The sequence below is a fragment of the Girardinichthys multiradiatus genome, chromosome 19 (genome assembly GCF_021462225.1).
Source record: "Girardinichthys multiradiatus isolate DD_20200921_A chromosome 19, DD_fGirMul_XY1, whole genome shotgun sequence".
In the NCBI taxonomy this organism is placed as follows: Eukaryota; Metazoa; Chordata; class Actinopteri; order Cyprinodontiformes; family Goodeidae; genus Girardinichthys; species Girardinichthys multiradiatus.
Genome location: NC_061811.1, coordinates 36,607,205 through 36,628,825, shown reverse-complemented (window position 1 = coordinate 36,628,825; position 21,621 = coordinate 36,607,205). Strand labels below are relative to the sequence as shown.

The 21,621-nt window shown below is 40.2% G+C and overlaps 1 protein-coding gene across 2 annotated transcripts in view; it reads right to left on the bottom strand.

The window, feature by feature from the left end:
• The window catches only part of LOC124855674 (estrogen receptor beta-like), a 79,335-nt gene extending 58,031 nt beyond the window's left edge, over nt 1–21,304 (bottom strand). Inside the window, exon 1 of one of the 2 annotated variants that reach the window (XM_047345667.1) lies at nt 21,104–21,304. The gene's annotated coding sequence lies outside the window, so the exon portion shown is untranslated. Of the gene's footprint in view, nt 1–14,065; nt 14,196–21,103 lie in introns of those variants that run through there. The other variant, XM_047345668.1, reaches the window with a different exon arrangement.
• Between the last annotated feature and the right edge of the window lie 317 nt (nt 21,305–21,621).

The following is a 21,621-nucleotide window of genomic DNA, read 5'->3' as shown; positions in this document are numbered from 1 at the left end:
GCCCTTTGAACAGCTACATAATAACAGAAAATGACTGCAGATCGAAAAACCGCTGAAGTCAGATAACTTTATGTTTAAGTTTTACACATCACTGTATACTCATCTGACACCAGAAATTAAATCCACCGACCAAATTTTAGCACAGATTTAAAAACAAAATATTTTAATATGACCTAGAAAAGGAAGAATTATGGTTGTGTAAAGACAACAAGGTTAATGTTTTAGAGTGGTCATCTCAAAGTCCTGATTTCAGTCCCAGAGAAAATGTGTGTGTGAGCAAGGTGACCTACAAACCGGACCCAGTTACACCAGTTCTGTCAGGAGAAGTAGGCCAAAATTCCAGTAAACTATTATCTTGAGGGAGGAAGCCCAAAACCTCTGACGCAAGTCAAACAATTAAAAACACTGATTCTACCAGAAACGGGGGAAATGGATGAAAGTTTCTGATTTTAAAGCAAGTTAAAAAATAAATGAAAAATAACTAATTGTTAATTTTGATCATTCTAACTGATCCTCACTGAAGCGGCTTGTTTCAGTGAGCTGCCCAGCAGTGTTCAGCAATATGGTGGAGACGGGGATTGCTATCTCATTACCTTTTCTTTAAACTGTAGTCATACTGTGATAGGGACATAATAGTGATTCTGTAACCAGAAATTGGTATTTCCGATTACCAGAGACGCAACTAAAATCATCTGTGTCCGACTTTTCTCTTCATGATGCAGGAGTAAAAAGAGGCCTGCCCATTGATATATATTATTGTATTGGACATCGCCTATTAGTCGCTATAGATAATGTCGTATACACACATGCACCATTGCTATGCATTGAGTCATGTCAACAAAACCATGCTGTTCTGATATGGTATAAGCATGCATCTGTCACAAAAACCATTGTAGGTGCATTATTTCTCATCAGTCTTTATAAAATATGGCTCAAATTAAAACTGAGAAAATGTTATGACTGAATGTTATGATGCATAAAAATATATACTCTCCTTAAACATAAATCTATAAGAAGTGTGGGAACTGTGCATTATTGCGTTGACAGATATACCTACTGTGCTATAATGATCACCATGCTGTCAATTGATTTTTACCAGTTCAAGCTGCAGAGTTGTGATTATTGTATCACAGTTGGTTGGTTTCTGGCCTTGATGCTAGAATTTCTAAACAGACATATTTAAAAGGGTTCATGTTTGGTGGACTGGCCATCGAGAGTACCGGGACAGTTCCCATTGGCCTCGACCCTGGCCTGGCCTGCTTACCTATGGGGATGCGCTTTATTTAAAAAAATAAACAATCCATGCCACTCCTTCGGCTCACTCGGGAATCTGCCTCCCTGAAGTTCCCAGACTGCAGCCAGACACCCCCTCGCCCCCTTCTTTCTTTTTCTGAGGCTGTATGTCACAGCAGCTCAGACATACAGAGACAGCCAAAGAGGAAAGGATGAGCAGAGGGGATAAAAAAGCACTGGTCCCTGATGCAGCAAAGTACTGTTTATCAATATTTGTTCATAAGGGAGCAAATATTAGTTCATGTCAAATAATAAACATGAAAACTAGTGGCAAACAGCAAATTGCTAGCATAGCCTCTTCAGCAGAACTAGCTTAATGAGGAAGTTAGTTCCCCTTTGAAAAACCTAAAGAGACCAAAACAAACTTAATAAAACCCATGTTAAGTTTTTACAAAGAATATTGCAAATTTTAGAATATGGTTAATGGACAGAATATGGAAAAGATTATTTAATTCTTAAATGTCCAGGAATTCATAAACTCCACTATTATACTGTATATGAACATTGAAATCGCTGTATTATATTATTTTTTATTTAACCAAGTAACATTTTTTTAGTATTTTAAACCCTGGACAACTTTTCATAGCATATCTGTGTACATTATTTACAAATTACATTTCATGTTAATTATATCTTACATACATTCAAGTCACTATCAAAGCAGCATGTTATTCTGCGAATACAACTTTATTGGCCTTTAAAAAGAACCAGTTTTGTATACTTTTTGACAGTGCTTCTGCAGCAACACTGACTCAATGCATAGCAGTGATGCATGTGTGTCATGCGATAGTCACGTGATGCCTAATCCAGTAATATATATCAATGAGGCCAATGATCCACCTTCAAAACCATCACAGATGAAGGCTTTTAAATATTTACCTAAAAATCAGCATGCATTCTCTTTCGTAGGATTTATTTCTTCCCTGAAGAAAACCAAAATGTAGACTAATCTTATTTTAGTTTAGAAAATCTGATTAGTCCACATTTCACGCTCAGTAGGAAAATGTGGACTAATCTGGTTTTAGGACACATGTCCACTTTCTTTCAGTCCACATGAGACCACAATGTGTGTTCCAAAGGACGTTTGCAGATATGGACTGGAGAGGGAAGTGAGATCTTGTGGCAAAATATTAAAATGTCATAATGTGTCTTGTTAAAGTCTCCTGAAGAGCTTATCTAGTTGATTTTAACATATGGCGTGGTCTGGTGAAGTCAGTCTAAGATCTTAATATGGACCCTGGAAGTTAAGGTGCTTGCTTTAAGCTGTATCCTCATAAAAAAATCTGTAATTTTAAAGTAGGATGGGAAGTGCCCAGTGAGCTGCTCTGTCTTGTTGAAACTGTGTGATAAAACTCATCGTCGGCCTGGTCAACAACTCTTACTAGTAAGGGTGCACCAATTGCAGTTTTCTGTCCGATCACTGATTACCAATCTGATTTTGGCAGATACTGATTTTTTTTTTTTTATATAACTGACACCGTTAGGTGTTTTAAGGTCACAAAACACCTTCAAAGTTCCAATTTGCTATATTGAAAAACACTGAACAATCCCCGTGAAACAATGCAAACTTGTTTTAACTGCTCATGAGGTAGTGCTCTCATATGTAAATATTATATCAAAGATATATAATATGTTTAGAGCACTGAAATTCATTTTGTCTTTAATTTTTCAAATTTTAAAAAGAACCAAAACTTGCACAAAAGACTATACAAGTACATAATATTGGTGCATAAGATCGGTTTCACATGTAACTATTGGCCGATCACTGATCACCTTAAATGAAAGGGGATCTATTATGCAAAATTCCCTTTCTGATCGATTTATACTACCAATTGGTTCTCTCATGCTTATACAAACAGTACAAATGCAAAAAAGAAAAGAATCCATACAGCTGTTTTTTGGCTATAAATTAATGTTTTATTTTTTTCTGGGAAGAACGCGGTATCAAAAACTGTGTATTTGTAAAGTCCCAATTACACTGGCACCTAGCGACGTTGCCCGAGTCCTGCCCCTGACTAGCAACTGAAGCGGAGCTCCACCCACTTGATTTTCAGTAGAGGATCACATGGGGTGGTTTTACCTTACACGCGCTTTACAATGGCTAACCTCAAAGGGAGATGTTCTGTTGTTGGCTCCAAAAACCCACGTGTCAATGCACATTCTCCCCCTGCTGGATAACAAAGATTCGTGGCTTCCTTTTATTTTTGAGGGCAACGTTCCAGTCACTTTGCCGAAGACAGTACTAGTTTGTGCGAATCACTTCACTGCGAACTCCTTTGAGAACTTACATCAGTACACGTCAGGATTTGCAGAAAGACTTAGACTGAAGAAAAATTCAGTCCCTGCTGTTGGTGGTAAATCTGCAGATGACAGAAATGTAAGTACTTATTGTTTTATAAGTTTCGTACTGCCGTTTGGCTTGAATGTGCTTGTCATATAGCATTTAGCAATGGCTAACTAGCCCAAGACCTCGCCTTCACCTGTCTGCTGCTGCGTTGCTGCGCAATCACCGTCATGCCACACACCTGTGGAGCTGCAATTGCCCTCTGACAGGCAGACGGTGACAGATTTTCAAAAACATTTGTGAGTAGTTATCCAGCATTCCTTCCTGACTGATCTTGTTCTCTGATCTTGCCTTGCCTCACCGATTTTGCCTGCCTGCCTGCTCCTTGTCTGACGGATTGGATTTCTGGATTTCAACTCTGTTTTCCACCTCTGGTTTTATGCCTCAGCCTGCCCCTTGTCTGACACTTCTAGCCCTGGAATTCGACCCCGTTTCTGTCCCTGGATTTACGCCTCAGCCTAGCCACTAGTTTGTTCAGCCTGAGCCCGCCTGGTTCTCAAATCCGCCTGGAATTATTATCAAAAGGACAATCACAGTTCTTTGTGTTCCTGTCAGAGTTTCAGCTGATTCCCCGGAGGATTTGGATCAGTCGGCAATCCGACTTCAGTCTGTTGGACGCTTCCTCATTAACTGTCTGGATCACTTTCTCCTCTGGATTCTGTGCCTCATCCCCAGACTGAGAAGTGGTTGCTGGAAGCTGACTGCTGTTCTCCTGCTTTCTGATCCTGAGTTACTGAATAAACCTTTTTACTTATCACTTCGTGTTTGACTGAATTTGGGTTCTCTGTCTCTGGTCGTGATACCAGGCCCTTACTCTCAATTTTTAAATCAGTTTTCAGACTTTTTATCTGATTAAGTGTTAAATACAGATAAGGTTATTATAGTGGGGGATTTTAACATTCATGTTGACACTGAAAGTGATAGCATAAAAGGCTATATTTAGGCTATCTTAGACTCAACTGGCTTTGCTCAAAACATTAACAAACCTACCCAACTTTGTCTTCATTCTCTGGACCTTGTGCTGACATATGGCATTGAGTGTAAAGACATAATATTTTCTCATAACCCTGTCCTGTCTGACCATTTTTTAATAACCAAGTACTCCACACCTGAAAGAAAATTTTATTATAGTAAATCATTATCAGACAATGCTGTAACAACCTTTAAAGAATCTGTTCCACTTTTAATTTCCTCATTATCACAGAAAAACACAGTGGAGGGCAATAATGCAACAATGCAGCCCCCTTGAAAAAGAAGGTAATTATTCATAGGAGGCTGGCTCCCTGGTTTAATTCAGAGCTGTGTACCTTAAATCACAATGTTAGAAAATTGGAGAGAAAATGGCACTCTACACACCTAGAGGATTCCTACTTAATCAGGAAAAATAGCCTATTGTTGTATAAAAAGACATTTCGCTAAGCCAGAACAGCTTATTTCTTATCATTAATAAAAAAGAACAAGAATAATCCTAGGTTTCTCTTTAGTACAGTTGCTAAACTTACACAGTCATAGCTCTATTGAGCCATCAATTCCCTTAGCTCTCAGCAGCCATGGCTTAATGGGATTCTTCTTAAATAATTTAATAATTAAATAATAACAATTCTGGATGTGACATTATCATGCCTGCAGTCAATACGGCCATCTTGTGAGTCTATATCCATTTTCCGCCACAATGTTAGTAGTCTGTAATTCAATTCAATCACTCACGGCAAGGGCTAATTAATACATAATTAAGAATCAATTGTCCAAAACATTATTGATTTCTTAATTGGCTAATAATAATTTTTGAATATTGTTTTATTATTTTATTATTAATATTATTTTATTTATTATTATTTTATTTGAATATTTTATTTACAGTGTTGGACCATTTGTTTGCTGAATATTGGACCATTTGTACGCTGCTGGACGCCACTATGCTGTTCAGCGTCATCGGCCATTTTGTACCCCAGCATAGTCTGCTACTACAAATCCCAGCGGGCACCGCGGCTGATAGGACGGGGGCGTCACAGCTCTGATGTCACAGTGGGCTATATAACATACTCTGAGACCTTTCAGCTTGGCTTCCAAGTTGGATACCGGACCAGCATCTGGAGCGCAGCACACTGGAAAAGAAATCCCACGTGGACTTTCATTCATTCTCCCATTGGCCAGAAAACTAAGCGAATTAAGCTTATAAGAATAAGAAGGCTTGTAAGTTTCAACATTACCGATCGAAGACGTGGATTTAACACGTAACCAAAACACCACGGAGGTTACAAGGAGAAGAAATTTTCACCCTTGTTTTTTTGTTCCAGGCGACTAGTGACGGTCCATTATATTTTTCACCTTTCTGCCAAGGACGCCAAAGGATGAGGACAGGCCGCTCTCCTGAGTTACCCATGGACGTGTGGAAGCTCTCCCACCCCCTTTTTTTTCTACCTCTCTGCTCCAAGGAAGACTACACCAAGTAAAGTATGTTTGGTTTTTTTTATTTCTATTAAAATAGCTTGGGCAGGATAGAGTAGGATTTTAGGGCGATTTAGAATCGCCACTTATAGTCTAATGTGTTCGAAGTGTATTTGCATGCCAAGTCTTATTGAATTTTGATGATCGCTGGACTCTGAAGCCACCGAGCTTCGCAAGTTGTGTTTTACTGTGTGAACATCTGAGCGCAGGTGCGCTGTAAAACTGAATTGCTATAATAACCTTATGGTGAAAATCAACCATTTTCTTTGTCTTCAACTTCGTGTTTTATTGGTTGCCACCAAAGGTTTTATAACTCTTTGTGTGCGCTGAGCTTGCACCGTTGGGGGAAGTTTTACGACCCTTGACGCCTGGTGGGGGAAGTTACACTCGAAGCTTCGCTGTCATAACTGCTGGTTTGATTTCATCCACACCCAAGGCTGTTTTATTGTGTCTAGTTAGATCATTTTTCCCCTTTTGAGTAGAACTTTGCATGTTTTATTAGGTGAAGATTATTGAATCGGAAGAGTGAGTTGTATCAGGGCTGTTGATGTAATAAATATTCACGTAGATAAAGAGAAGGCGTCTGTGCTTATTTTGTGCAAGAGTGATTTGTCAGTCAAAATAAGATTAAAGTTCCCCACGTTTTGGCAGAAACGGTTGATTAAACAGTGACATCTAGTAATAGTTGTCAACTATTACTGAGAATTTAATAATTGTAATTATAAAGGGCTTTGAGCCACCATTACAACACCAGAGGACATCTCTGGTTTCGATTCATAAATGAGGATTTGTGGATAAGAAATAAATTTTCTCAAATTATGATTTTAAATTATAATTCTTGATAAATATTAATCAATCAATAATCATAATCCCAACAACAGTCATTTGCAATGTTACCTGGTTGAACACCTGGTTGTTTGAACACATAAAAATAGTGATCCAGTGAATAATAAACTGAACTTGACTGCACTGTTCGATAACTAGAATTATTTTGCAGTGTGGCTTGATGTGGAATGTGTCTGTATGATTCAACTGAATTTCTATGTCGGCTCAAGGCACTTTTTTAAAGAGCCACAGCCACAGCTGTCCAGTAACACCTCACATTTTTTATCTTCCACCTCAGCCCTAGACCCTTCTGCTTCTACAAGTTTGCCTTCAACCATATCAGAAGATGCTGATACTTCCTTTGCTTCCCCCTTCCACCTGTGTGTCTCAAGAAGTCAGGTGAAGAGACAACTGGAGAGACTGAATAGGAATAAGGCTGCAGGTCCAGATCATGTCAGCCCTAGAGTCCTGAAGGCCTGTGCAGAGCAGCTCTGTGGGATTCTGCAGCACCTCTTCAACCTTAGCCTGGCCCAGAAGAAGGTTCCGGTGTTGTGGAAGACCTCCTGTCTTGTTCCGGTACCAAAGAAAACTCACCCATCAGTCCTCAATGACTATAGACCTGTTGCCCTGACATCTCACATCATGAAGGTCCTAGAGAGACTCTTGTTGGCCCACCTGAGTAAGCAAACAGTAAACCATCAGGACCCCCTTCAGTTTGCTTATCGCTGTGGAGTTGGAGTTGAAGATGCCATCATACACCTGCTTCAACAAACCCACTGTCATCTGGACAAAGCCAGTAGCACTGTGAGGATCATGTTCTTTGATTTCTCCAGTGCATTTAATATAATCCAACCTATTTGCTTTGTCAGAAACTCCAGAAGACTCAGGTGGAGGCCTCAACAATCTCCTGGATCAAAGACTACCTGACAAACAGACCACAGTTTGTGAGACTGAAGGGTTGTGAGTCTAACCAGGTAGTCAGCAGCACAGGAGCACAACAGGGGACTGTACTCTCACCATTCTTTTTCACTCTGTACACCTCAGACTTCCAGTACAAGACAGACTCCTGTCATCTGCAGAAATACTCGGATGATTCTACAGTCGTGGGGTGGATCAGAGATGGACAAGAAGCTGAGTACAGGAAGGTGGTGGACCGCTTTGTGGCATGGTGTGGAAACAATCATCTCATTTTGAATGTGACTAAAACAAAGGAGATGATTGTAGATTTTAAGAGAAACAGGAATAAGTCAAAAACTATTTCTATCATGGGAGAAGAAGTGGAGGTGGTGGAGGAGTATAAATACCTCGGTGTTCACCTGGACAACAGACTAGAGTGGAGATGCAACTGTGAAGCCATCTACAAGAAGGGACAGAGCAGACTGTACTTCTTGAGGAAGCTTAGGTCCTTTGGTGTTTGCAGCAAGATGCTGCATATCTTCTATAAGTCTGTTGTGGAGAGTGTGATCTCTTCTGCCATCATCTGCTGGGGAAGCAGCATCAGAGCCAGGGACTTAAAAAAGCTCAACAAGCTGATAAAAAAGGCTGCCTCTCTTCTGGGGACTCCTCTGGAACCTCTGGAGAGCATTGTGCAAAGAAGGATTCTTCATAAAATTAAGAACATTATGGAGAACCCTGAGCATCCTCTTCATGAGACTGTCCTACAACAACAGAGTGTCTTCAGTCAGAGGCTTCTTCAGATCTGCTGTAAGACGGAGCGCTACAGGAGATCCTTCCTGCCCACAGCCATCAGCATCTACAACGGCTCTTTGAGGAAACCTTCATAATATGAGCTATAACAACATTTAATTTCCCTTTGGGATTAATAAAGTATTTTTGAATTGAATTGAATTGAGCCAACATCTCTTGTGATTGGGCACTCTATAAACTAACTAAACTGAATTTACCCGAAGCATAGCAGCAGGTCTACCTTTAAATGGCTCAAAAAAACAAATTGAAGGTTTTGGAGTGGCGTAATCAAAGTCCGCACTTAAATCTGATTGAGATGATGTGGCATGACCTCAAACAGACCAGTTTATCATCGCAATGTATTCAACAACTTAAAGTACTTTGTGAAAACTTCATCAGAAAGGTAAATTATGCTAATTATTATGTTTGTTTCAAGGATGGGGTTGCAACCCCCAGTGCAGGTCCTGCTGAGGAGTCTTGAGATTTTTGATTAGTCAAAACTGTTTTTAAATACTCTTTTTTTTTATTTTAATGTTATGTCTTTAATCACACATTAACATGAATCCAACAGGATGTAGCAAATTGATAAATTTAGGCATAAAATCATGTATTTCAGTCAGAAATGCACACATTTAGTAAGCACACCAGCTGAACTCTGCTTCACTCACTGCCTGACCATACACTCACTGGCCACTTTATTAAGTACACCTGTCCAACTGCTCGTTAATGCAAATTTCTAATCAGCCAATCACTTGGCAGCAACTCAATGCATTTAGGCATGTAGACATGGTCAAGATGATCTGCTGCAGTTCACACCGAGCATCAGAATGCGGAAGAAAGGTGATTTAAGTGACATTAAACATGGCATGGTTGTTGGTGCCAGACGGGCTGGTCTGAGTATTTCAGAAACTGCTGATCTTCTGGGATTTTCACGTGCTACCATCTCTAATGTTTACAGAGAATGGTCTGAAAAACAGAAAATATCCAGTGAGCGGCGGTTCTGTGGGCACAAATGCCTTGTTGATGCCAGAGGTCAGAGGAAAATGGCCAAACTGGTTCGAGCTGATAGAAAGGCAACAGTAACTCAAATAACCACTTGTTACAACCAAGACATGCAGAAGAGCATCTCTGAATGCACAACACGTCGAACCTTGAGGCGGATGGACTACAGCAGCAGAAGACCACACCAGGTGCCACTCCTGTCAGCTAAGAACAGGAAACTGAGGCTACAATTCGCACAGGCTCACCAAAATTGGAGAATAGAAGATTGGAAAAACCTTGCCTGGTCTGATGAGCCTTGATTTCTGCTGCGACATTCGGATGGTAGGGTCAGAATTTGGCTTCAACAGCATGAAAGCATGGATCCATCCTGCCTTGTATCGACGGTTCAGGCTGGTGGTGGTGTAATGGTGTGGGGGATATTTTCTTGGCACACTTTGGGCTGGGGACTCGGGGCTGGACTTTTTCATCACCCAGGCTGAAGTCACCGAGGTGGTTAAAAAGCTCCACGGTGGCAAGGCTTTGGGGGTGGATGAGATCCGCCTGAGTACCTCAAGTCTCTGGATGTTGTTGGGCTGTCATGGTTGACACGCCTCTTCAACATTGCGTGGCAGACGGGGACAGTGCCTCTGGACTGGCAGACTGGGGTGGTGGTCCCCATTCATAAGAAAGGGGACCGGAGGGTGTGTTCAAACTACAGGGGGATCACACTCCTCAGCCTCCCTGGTAAGGCATACGCCAGGGTATTGAAGAGGAGAGTCCGGCCGATAGTCGAACCTCGGCTTCAAGAGGAGCAGTGTGGTTTTCGTCCCGGCCGTGGAACACTGGACCAGCTCTATACCCTCTAAAGGGTGCTCGAGGGTTCATGGGAGTTTGCCCAACCGGTTCACATGTGTTTTGTGGACCTGGAGAAGGCATTCGACTGTGTCCCTCGTGATGCCCTGTGGGGGGTGCTCCAGGAGTATGGAATTGGGGGCCCTTTATTAGGGGCCATCCGGTCCCTGTACGAGCGGAGCAGGAGTTTGGTCCGCATTGCCGGCACTAAGTCGGACCTGTTCCCGGTGCATGTTGGACTCCAGCAGGGCTGCCCTTTGTCATTGGTCCTGTTCATAACTTTTTTGGACAGGATTTCTAGACGCAGCCAAGGGCCGGAGGGGGTCTGGTTTGGGGACCAGTGGATTTCGTCTCTTCTTTTTGCAGATGACGTGGCCCTGCTGGCCCCATCTAGCCAAGACCTACAGCATGCGCTGGGGCGGTTCGCAGCCGAGTGTGAAGCGGCTGGGATGAAGATCAGCTCCTCCAAGTCCGAGGCCATGGTACTCGACCGGTAAAGGGTGGCTTGTCCTCTTCAGGTTGGAGGGGAGTTCCTGCCTCAAGTGGAGGAGTTTAAGTATCTCGGGGTCTTGTTCACGAGTGGGGGAAAAATGGAGCGGGAGATTGACAGACGGATCGGTGCGGCTGCCGCAGTAATGGGGGCACTGTGCCGGTCCGTTGTGGTGAAGAGAGAGCGCAGCCAAAAAACACAGCTCTCAATTTACCGGTCGGTCTACGTTCCTACCCTCACCTATGACCATGAACTTTGGATCATGACCGAAAGAACGAAATCCCGGATACAATCGGCTGAAATGAGCTTCCTCCGTAGGGTGACCGGGCACTCCCTTAGAGATAGGGTGAGGAGCTCGGCCATCCGGGAGGGGCTCGGAGTAGAGCCACTGCTCCTCCACATTGAGAGGAGCCAGTTGAGTTGGCTCGGGCATCTATACCGGATGCCTCCTGGACGCCTTCCTCGGGAGGTGTTCCAGGCACGTCCCATCGGGAGGAGGCCCAGGGGACGGCCCAGGACACGCTGGAGGGACTATGTCTCTCGGCTGGCCTAGGAACGCCTTGGGCTCCACAGGGAGGAGCTGGAGGAGGTGTCTGGGGAGAGGGACGTCTGGGCGTCTCTGCTGAGTCTGCTGCCCCCGCGACCTGGTCCCGGATAAGCGGAAAACGACGAGTACGAGTACTTTGGGCCCCTTAGTACCAACTGAGCATTGTGTCAATGCCACAGCCTAATTGAGTATTGTTGTTGACCATGTCCATCCCTTTATGACCACAGTGTACTCATCTTCTGATGGTTACTTCCAGCAGGAATATCGCACCATGTCATAAAGCACGAATCATCTCAGACTGGTTTCTTGAACATGACAATGAGTTCACTGTACTCAAATGGCCTCCACAGTCACCAGATCTCAATTCAATAGAGCAACTTTGGGATGTGGTGGAACGGGAGATTCGCATCATGGATTGTCAGCCGACAAATCAGCAGCATCTGTGTGATGCCATTATGTCAATATGAACCAAACTCTCTGAGGAATGTTTCCAGTACCTTGTTGAATCTATGCGACGAAGGATTAAGGCAGTTCTGAAGGCAAAAGGGGGTCCAACCGGGTACTAGCAAGGTGTACCTAATAAAGTGGCCGGTGACTTTATATATCTATAAAGAACATCGAAGACCCTTATGGTAAAGGAACAAACTCATGCACCAAAAAAAAAAAAAAACATCACACTAATGACTTTGTTGCAACTATTTTTTCTCAGAAATTCTTTGAGGCATGGACTTCAATACTGTTCATCAGGTTTCAACATTGTCATATAGCAACTGACAAATCAGCTGTACAGCTCCAATATTATGTTTCTCTAACTGTGAACGGATGCAAAAGTACAGAGCTCAGCAGCTAGAGATGAGAAGAAAACTTACACAGTCCATAAAACATATGTGGTGTGTAAAAGTTGATCATAAAACGTTTTCTATTTTTGTTTTACAACAAATATGAGAAACCACAGCAGCCATTTAAACCTAAAGTATGGAAGCCAGCAGGACCCATCAGCCCAGAAATAAAAAGGTGCTATGAAACTTTACTCTCAACCACTAAGAGATGAAAAGCACTCGTTAAAGACGGGGCAACCTTCCTACTTTAGGATCTTTGGAGTTATGTAGCCACCCAGAGCAGCTAGCAGGTGGAGACAGATGGCCAAGTTGTCCTGGGCCCCAGGGTAGAGGGGGAGCCCAGAACTGGACCTGTGGGATTAATATTTAAGTTGCATAAACCATTTCTACCCCCCCATCCCAAGCACAGATATGGTTTATTAAGCCAGGCAAAGAAAGGAAAACCGCAGGTACAGCCTACCTGCTCGCTCCCTCACTGTCCAATCCCTGGACTTTTCTTATCCGTTTCCTCTGCTCTAATGGCACTTACACCGTAGCTGTTTCTGTCAGGGCCATGTTGTGTATCTTTGTTAGTGGAAGTTACAATCAGAACAGGTCCAACAGGTAATGTTTAGAGGGTGGAAAACATTAATGGCTGTGCTGTTTCATAACTTGCTGTAGATCCCGGGTGTCAAACTCCAGTGTCCGGTGTCCTGTCCCTGCTTCAACACACCTGAACCAAATACTTACATCATTAGCAGTACCCTGGATAACTTGGCCATTTCTCAATATGCCTACTTTTCTGTACATGTTTGCTTGGGTATTTGTGAAATGTCATCAACGCTGGCCCAAGAACTGTTCCAATCCAAAGTAAGCATGATTCAAAGTACCTAGGTGTGTTCTTACTCCGCCCATTTCATTGAGGATGCATCGGCGCCTACTTCTGTGGATTTGGACCAGCAAGGTATGCCACAATGACTTGCACTACCAGCAGAGGCAAATGGAGAAGGTGAGTGCAGAAATGTATTATTTTAAAGCCACTATTAATTGGTCAAAAAGAGTAGTTTTAAGATGTTTTTAGGCATAAAAGTAGACCTCAAAACATTATCCGTGCAATCAGTTCATAAATGAACATACTTTGAAAGGTTTTCCAGACTTTTCGGAGCAGAAGAGCTCAACTGACAGGCCACAGTGTTTGAGGCTTAGCGGGCGGTTGGAGTGGGTTTTTTCCTCTGAACTTACCCTGATCTCGGCAAGTTATTCTGTCACCTAACAAACCTCTGAGGCCAGAAACAGAACAGCTGCATTTAGACTCAAAATAAATTACTCACAGCTGGACTCTGGTTACTGATAACGTAAGTTCTGAAGGAAGTTCGTAGTACTGAATTTTATTTAGGGGTAGAAATGTACAGAAATGTATGACACGCTTTTGCTACAATGAAACAAAGATTTCTTTCACACTCTGGGAACTGAGAAGACACCTACCATGCCCTCAGGTGCTCATCTGTGAAATGTTACCAGAAACCCACGGCTATACTCTATTCTCCACCATTAACATGTATTATCAATAATGACCTATGTTTCATACACAAGTTTTGCTTGAACTGAACTTGTTGCTCTGGTGTGTTCCAGGGTGAGAGGGCAGCGGATTCTCTGCTCCCATGTCTATTATGCCATTATAACACATTGTCTAAAATTTGCATGTGAAAACTTAGAAATCTTCAAAAATTCACCACAAAATTCAGATTGCCGAATCTCTAATAAATAAGCATATTACTTACTAAATATCCACAACATCAGCTGGTAAAACAAAACAGGTTAATCTTCCTCTGATGATCTCTGCCATCTGAGCACTTTGGTAGAAATCTTTAACAGGAGTAATTTTAATCAGATTCGAGAAAAAGGTCTATTTGTCCAGGTAACCATAGTAACAATAACTGCTACAGTTGAGGCATGACAACCACTTCTCGCTGCCGCCTCACCTGCCTGGAAACGACCAGCTGCAATCAAACAAACATACAGAACTCCTTTTCAGCTCCATATGACCACATCTCAGTCCCATTTTGTTCTACTATATCTCTGGTGAAGGAGGATCCTTTTGCTGGACAGAGTAGGAGGGTGGGGGTGGGGGAGATCAGGAACCATAAAGTTAATGTGGCCTTGATGAGTTTTCAGCGGCAACCGGAGGAATTTCTTTCAACGAGGATGGTGGAGCAGAGAACGGAAGAGGATGTGCTCAAAGTCTGACTTTTTATTTCAGGTTATGGCAGGACTTCCCTCCATCCTCCCCTCTGCACACAAATGAACACACATGCACACACACACACACACACACACACACACACACACACACACACACACACACACACACACACACACAAACATACACACACACTTTGACTCCCCCACACCTCAGTTATTTGCAAATGGAAAAGGAATCTGATATTTACAGCCACACACAGATTATAATTACACAGTGAGCAGTCTCAAGGCTGAGGGTGGCACCTCCTCACTGATTTCCAGTGGAAAGTGAGAGTGGTGGCCTAGTGGTTAGAGAGTAGGGCATTTGCGTCTTTGAGAAGCCGCAAGTACCCTGGTTTGAATCCTACAGCCTGCCACTCTGGGTCCCTGAGCACAATGGCAGCCCACTGCTCCCTAATGGATGGCTTAAATGCAAAGGATAATGTATCCACTGTGAGACCAATAAAGTCTAAATTATTATTATAATTTTTTTAAATTATTATTTTTTTTAAATAAAACAGCTGCTGATAAGTCCTGTAGATGTGATAAACTAATGTATCTAGCCTTATTGTAATAAACTGAACTTATTCAAAATAGAGATACTTTATTTCTTGATTTTTCTTATTCAGGGTAAGAAGGGTGCTGGGGACAGACGGAAGGACACCCTGGACAGACTCCAGTAGAGACAGACTCCTGAACGAGTTAATTCAGTTCTGTTCTGTTTGTTTTAAGGTACCGTCTTACAACGAATGTCACCTCAACACAATCCATAAGAAAAGCAAATCCAATTCATATACAGAGATGTACAAATGTATCATATTGTAACTGCACCTCAGCTGCAAGGAGATGTATAAAAAAATTAAAAGGAAGGATATATTTAAGGAAACTGGTGTCCATTTTACATTTGAGCCAAGAGAATAATATAAACTATAAACACTAATAAAACAGTTACGATTTACCTTATACCATTGGGGAAAATTTAGGCATACTTTCTTTTGAGTGGATTTTAAACAACATTTTTTAATAGAAATTAAGTTAGTTCAATAGTTATAAGATAAATTAGGTAAATTTCACATTTTTTAAATATACTGTACTTCCTTTTCTAAATGATTGAATTCTACCTAATTCTTAAATAATTTAGCTCATCCGGTTCAGCCTTCCCGCTCAAAAGAAATAATGAAAACATTTTAAAAATGGTTTGTGATTAAGGTATAAAAGGTTACTGAAATATAAAAAAAAAAACGTTTTTCACTTTATTTTAACAAGGTTGCATGTTAAACTTTTCACTGACAACCACAGCTAAAATGAACTATTCATTAGCAGTGACTGCCTCATGGTTAGGAAACTAGCTAGCTTTAGCATTAGCACTGTCACTAAACTACTTCAATACAAGTATATATACATATATATATAGTCATCAGTCAGTCATTTTCTACTGCTTATTCCATAGTGGATCGCAGGGGAGCTGGTGCCTATCTCCAGCAGTCTATGGGCGAGAGGCAGGGTACACCCTGGACAGGTCGCCCGTCCATTGCAGGGCAACACACAAACAATTCATACACCTAAGGGCAATTTAGAGTGACCAATTAACCTAACAGGCATGTCTTTGGACAGTGGGAGGAAGCCAGAGTACCCGGCGAGAACCCAAGCATGCAAACTCAATGCAGAAAGACCCCCGGCCGGGAATTGAACCCAGGACCTTCTTGCTGCAAGGCAACAATGCTACCAACTGCGCCACCATGCAGATCTGTGTATATGTATACATATATATATGTATACATATATATACATATATATATGTATACATATATATACATATATATATGTATACATATATATACATATATATATGTATACATATATATACATATATATATGTATACATATATATACATATATATATGTATACATATATACATATATATATGTATACATATATATACATATATATATGTATACATATATATACATATATATATGTATACATATATATACATGTATATATGTATACATATATACATATATATGTATACATATATATGTATACATATATATACATATATATGTATACATGTATATACATATATATGTATATATGTATATATGTATACATATATGTATGATACGGTGTGGAGAAGCCCCAAAGAAGCGTACCACCCAGACTGTTGCATGCCCAGAGTGAAGCATGGGGGTGAATCAGTGATGGTTTGGGCTGCCATATCATGGCATTCCCTTGGCCCAATACTTGTGCTAGATGGGCGCGTCACTGCCAAGGACTACCGAACCATTCTTGAGGACCATGTGCATCCAATGGTTCAAACATTGTATCCTGAAGGCGGTGCCATGTATCAGGATGACAATGCACCAATACACACAGCAAGACTGATGAAAGATTGGTTTGATGAACATGAAAGTGAAGCTGAACGTCTCCCATGGCCTGCACAGTCACCAGATCTAAATATTATGGTGCCACTTTGGGGTGTTTTGGAGGAGCGAGTCAGGAAACATTTTACTCCACCAGTATCATGTAGTGACCTGGCCACTATCCTGCAAGAAGAATGGCTTAAAATCCATCTGACCACTGTGCAGGACTTGTATATGTCATTCCCAAGACAAATTGACGCTGTATTGACCGCAAAAGGAGGCCCTACACCATACTAATAAATAAATTATTGTGGTCTAAAACCAAGTGTTTCAGTTTCATTGTCCAACCCCTGTATATATATATATATATATATATATATATATATATATATATATATATATATATATATATATATATATATATATATATATATATATATATATATATATATATATATATATATATATATATATATATATATATATATATATATATATACAGGGCTGCTACCAACTGCGCCACCGTGCAGCCATAAATATATATATATATATATATGGCTGCACGGTGTCAGTCAGTATATATATATATATATATATATGTATACATATATATGTATACATACTAATATATATACATATCTATGTATACATACATACATACATATATATATATATATATATATATATATATATATATATATATATATATATATATATATATATATATATATATATGTATATGTATATGTATATATGTATATGTATATATGTATATGTATATATATATATGTATATGTATATGTATGTATGTATGTATACATAGATATGTATATATATTAGTATGTATACATATATATATGTGACTGATTGACTATACATATATATGTACACACATGCATACATACTGTCACATATATATAATTTATTAATCATTTATCACAACAAAATGCAGTGAATGAACAAACGAGAAATCTAAATCAAATCAATATTTGGTGTAAGCATCCTTTGCGTTTTACCTTCAAATCACTGTTGAGATGTCTTGTTGCTGAAGGTGTTCTACAAGATGCTGGATCATAGGGTGGAATTAGTTTTTCACTCAAAGCTTTTCTACTGGGTTCTTGTCTGACCACTAAATAATGAAAAGTGAAATTTCTCGTGTTTTGGTACATTTAAGGTTAGATTTAAATAACTGAAGAACCCGGTCAAGACCAGCCTATTATCATCATGTAAAACAATAAGAAAAATGTTTACTTTTTTACCATTAATGTATGACTAGTGACTAAATTAGATTGTGTTTTAGGGCTGCAACAATTTTTTTTTTTTTTTGCTAATCGATTAATCTATTGATTATTTTTTTGATTAATTGATTAATAATCAGATAGCAAAAGGTGCTTAATGGGAAATTTTTTAGAATTAGAGTCAGGTACAGCTAAAGCTATGCCACTAGAGGAGTTCTGGATAGAGCATATTAACAGACAAATAACTTTTTTTTTTAATGCAAAATGTATATATTTTTATACAATTTTGGCCAAACTGCTGCTCTGAGTGTGTTTTTCTTTCAGCAAATGGCATATTTTAGAGTCTATATACTCTAGTTAACGATTATTCAATTACTAAATTAGTTGACAATTATTTCAATAATGTTTCATTTACATTTAATTGTTTCAGCACTATTGTGTTTATATGCTTATGTCCTCAGTGTGTGCTGACATTCACTTAGCCAACATCCCCTGACAGATATATAAACAAAAAAGGGAGAAGAAAAAAGGTGTTTCAGTGATTCTTAAATTTGTAGTCAAGGTTTATTTGATTTATTTAAAATTTCAAATGACATGTTTTTTATCGTTATTCAGAAGGCTTCTGAGAGCCTGAACTAATACTGGCGCCACAGGTAACTCCATTCACTTTCTACAACAGTGTGCAGCCGACAGGGAAGAGTCACAGTTTTAATGGTGCAACTTCCATTCTACAAAATCTGTGTCAGAAGTCGGTTCTTAGCTCTAACTTTCCCAGATCAGCCTCTGCTTCCACTACTGTCCACAGGTTTACAAAAACAGGTCCCTCACCCACACGCAATTGACCTCACACAGCCCCACATCCCCCTGCCTGACATACCGCAGGAGAATCAACCAGGAACATCATTTTATTCTTATATTAATTTATGTCAAGCATGTTAATGAAACACTAATAATTTGTATTATGTTTTGGTGCTGTTTTGCTTCTTTATGTAAAGTGCATATCTGCACAGCTTTCATGTCAGAAAAATAAAGATTAGAAGTCAAAAACGGTGGCTAAAATTTTATGGGTCCAAAGTCCCTCCAAAGCGACCTAACTCTCTCCATCAGTTGCTGACTGTAACATCTTCAGTTAAACTTTAAACAATTCAGTTCAGCTTATTTCTATAGAGCCAATTCACAACAAATACCATCTCAAAGCACTTTATAAAGAAAGTACATTCAACCCAATCATACAGATTCCAGTTACATCCATTCCAAATTGATCCTAGTTATCAAACAATGCAATTAAGTTCAGTTTATTATTGAAATTGGTGAAAATGTTTTATAAGGAAACCCAGCAAATTGCATCTAGTCCTTGACTTACAGCATTCAATCCTTCTGGACGAACATGCAGCGACAGTAGCTCTCAATGTGTCAAACAAAAGGTTTTAGACGGATTTGTAACATAAATAAAGCAACTGATGTTAGAATGTAACCATTATTGAACATTACAATCATAAACCAATACGCATGAGTAAAATGTAAAGAATTTTACGTTGCTCATTGTTGAAATTAGACATGTAAGCTACTTATATTAAATTGACTACATTTCTACAGCACGTTTCTAGTCATACTGACCACTCAAAGCTCTTTACATTAGAGCCACATTCACCCAGTCACACTCACACTCACATATTCATACAAAGACACCCAGATCGTTTGCCAACTTGGGGCAAAGTGCCTTGCCCAAGGGGACATTGACATGTGGCAGGAGGAAGCTGAAATGAAACTCTCAGCTTTTGGATTGTCAGACATTTACATATTCCATTTTTCATTTTCTGTTAACTTCAACACCTGTTCCTCCAACATGAATTCTATAAATAAAATGTCAGAGAACTTGACCAGAGGATTCTCGAGCTGTGGAAACACTTAAATAACAGTTTTTTAAAGCTACACTGGGAAAACTTTGAGCAGCCTGTCTGTTACGTAGCTGACTGCAGGCTCTACCAGAGCAGATAGCCCAACTAATTAACCAGCAGACATCAGTTCCTTAGACTTCCAGTGTTGCTCTACAAAGAGTAGATTGGAAAACAATGTAAATTTTTCTGCACAATAAGGACATGAAACTTACAAGTAAATACAGAGAGTGACTACTTGAGATTTTTCTCCCCACCATGATTTGCTTTAAGCCTCAGCCAGCTCCCAGGCTGCTCCTGTCTCCCTTCACTCTCCCATTGTTCAACTCCGTACCTTAACACTGGCTTCCACTTCAGTTCACAAATCTGCCCAACATTTGTGTTACTCCATAAAGAGCAGAACTACAATATACAATTATAATAAGTCTTTCACCAGTGTGTAAATTTGTTAAAAAACAGAAAGTGACTGCATCCTGTACAACAACCTTCTGTTTTAGCTTTGACTGAATGCATCTGTAATTGGTACTGAAAGAAACTTTAATCCTTCATTTTTAAAATATATTTAGTTGAAAAAAACTGATTGAACATAAATCGATGTCAGTCATTTTTGATGAAAAAAGATAAAAGGCTAAAGAATAAAGAAATCAGAATTAAATTCTCATATTAGGAAGACTTCCCATAGTTTACCTTAATTGTTTTTGTCTTTATAAAAACGTTTTGTTTATTCTTTTTTAATTTTTTTTCTGTATTTTCTTGTAGAAAAATGGCATATTTTGCCACTGTTATTAATCTATAACATCTATTACCACTCCACACATAACTATTGTTTCCGTATTGCTGTGTAAACCTATTATTTCTCTTTTGTTATGTTATTTCGATATTTTTGTGGGGTCAGAATGAAAAGAAATATGAAACTAAGTTGCAGTAAACTTGCCATGTTCGATCTATCTAATGTAACCTTTTTCCAGTGCAGTTTCATCCAGACTCCTGTTCAGAGTTTCCGGTGCAGGAGGAGCACCTGTCGGAGTGAACTCCGCTCCCTGACCCTGGCATGGCAAAGACAGCAACGTGTGTCACTGACCTGTCACTTTGCTGATCAGACAAAGCCAGCTTCTTCTGAACTTTGACACGGTCCTTCTGCGCCTTCAAAGCTGCAGCTCCAATGAGTCCAAGAACACAGATCGACGGAACTGAAGTCAAACTAAAGTTTCAGACAGACGCAGCATCGACAGGGGCGCCTACTCCTAAGATTTCGTCCTCCGAGAACTTCATGCCTCCCAATATGTTTCCGGCAGCCCGCCCCTTTCACCGAACATCCCCTCTCCAACAGTCAAAGCGCGTAGCTGAAGCCTTGGCCCACTTCGAGACGTCAGCGGCCACGCCCCCTCTGGCGCACAGAGGACGGAGGCTCAGCAGCTTTTCTGACACGCTGCTACTGTTCTCACCTCATCCTCAGCTAAAAGCCCACGTGCTGGATAATATGAGTGAAAGAAAAACGGAACATGGTTTGATCTGAGACCCAAGCTTAGAATTTAAAAATGTCTGCAGTGCACCAGCTCTGAGTTAATCATTAAAGAAGATGGAACACAATAAAATGAT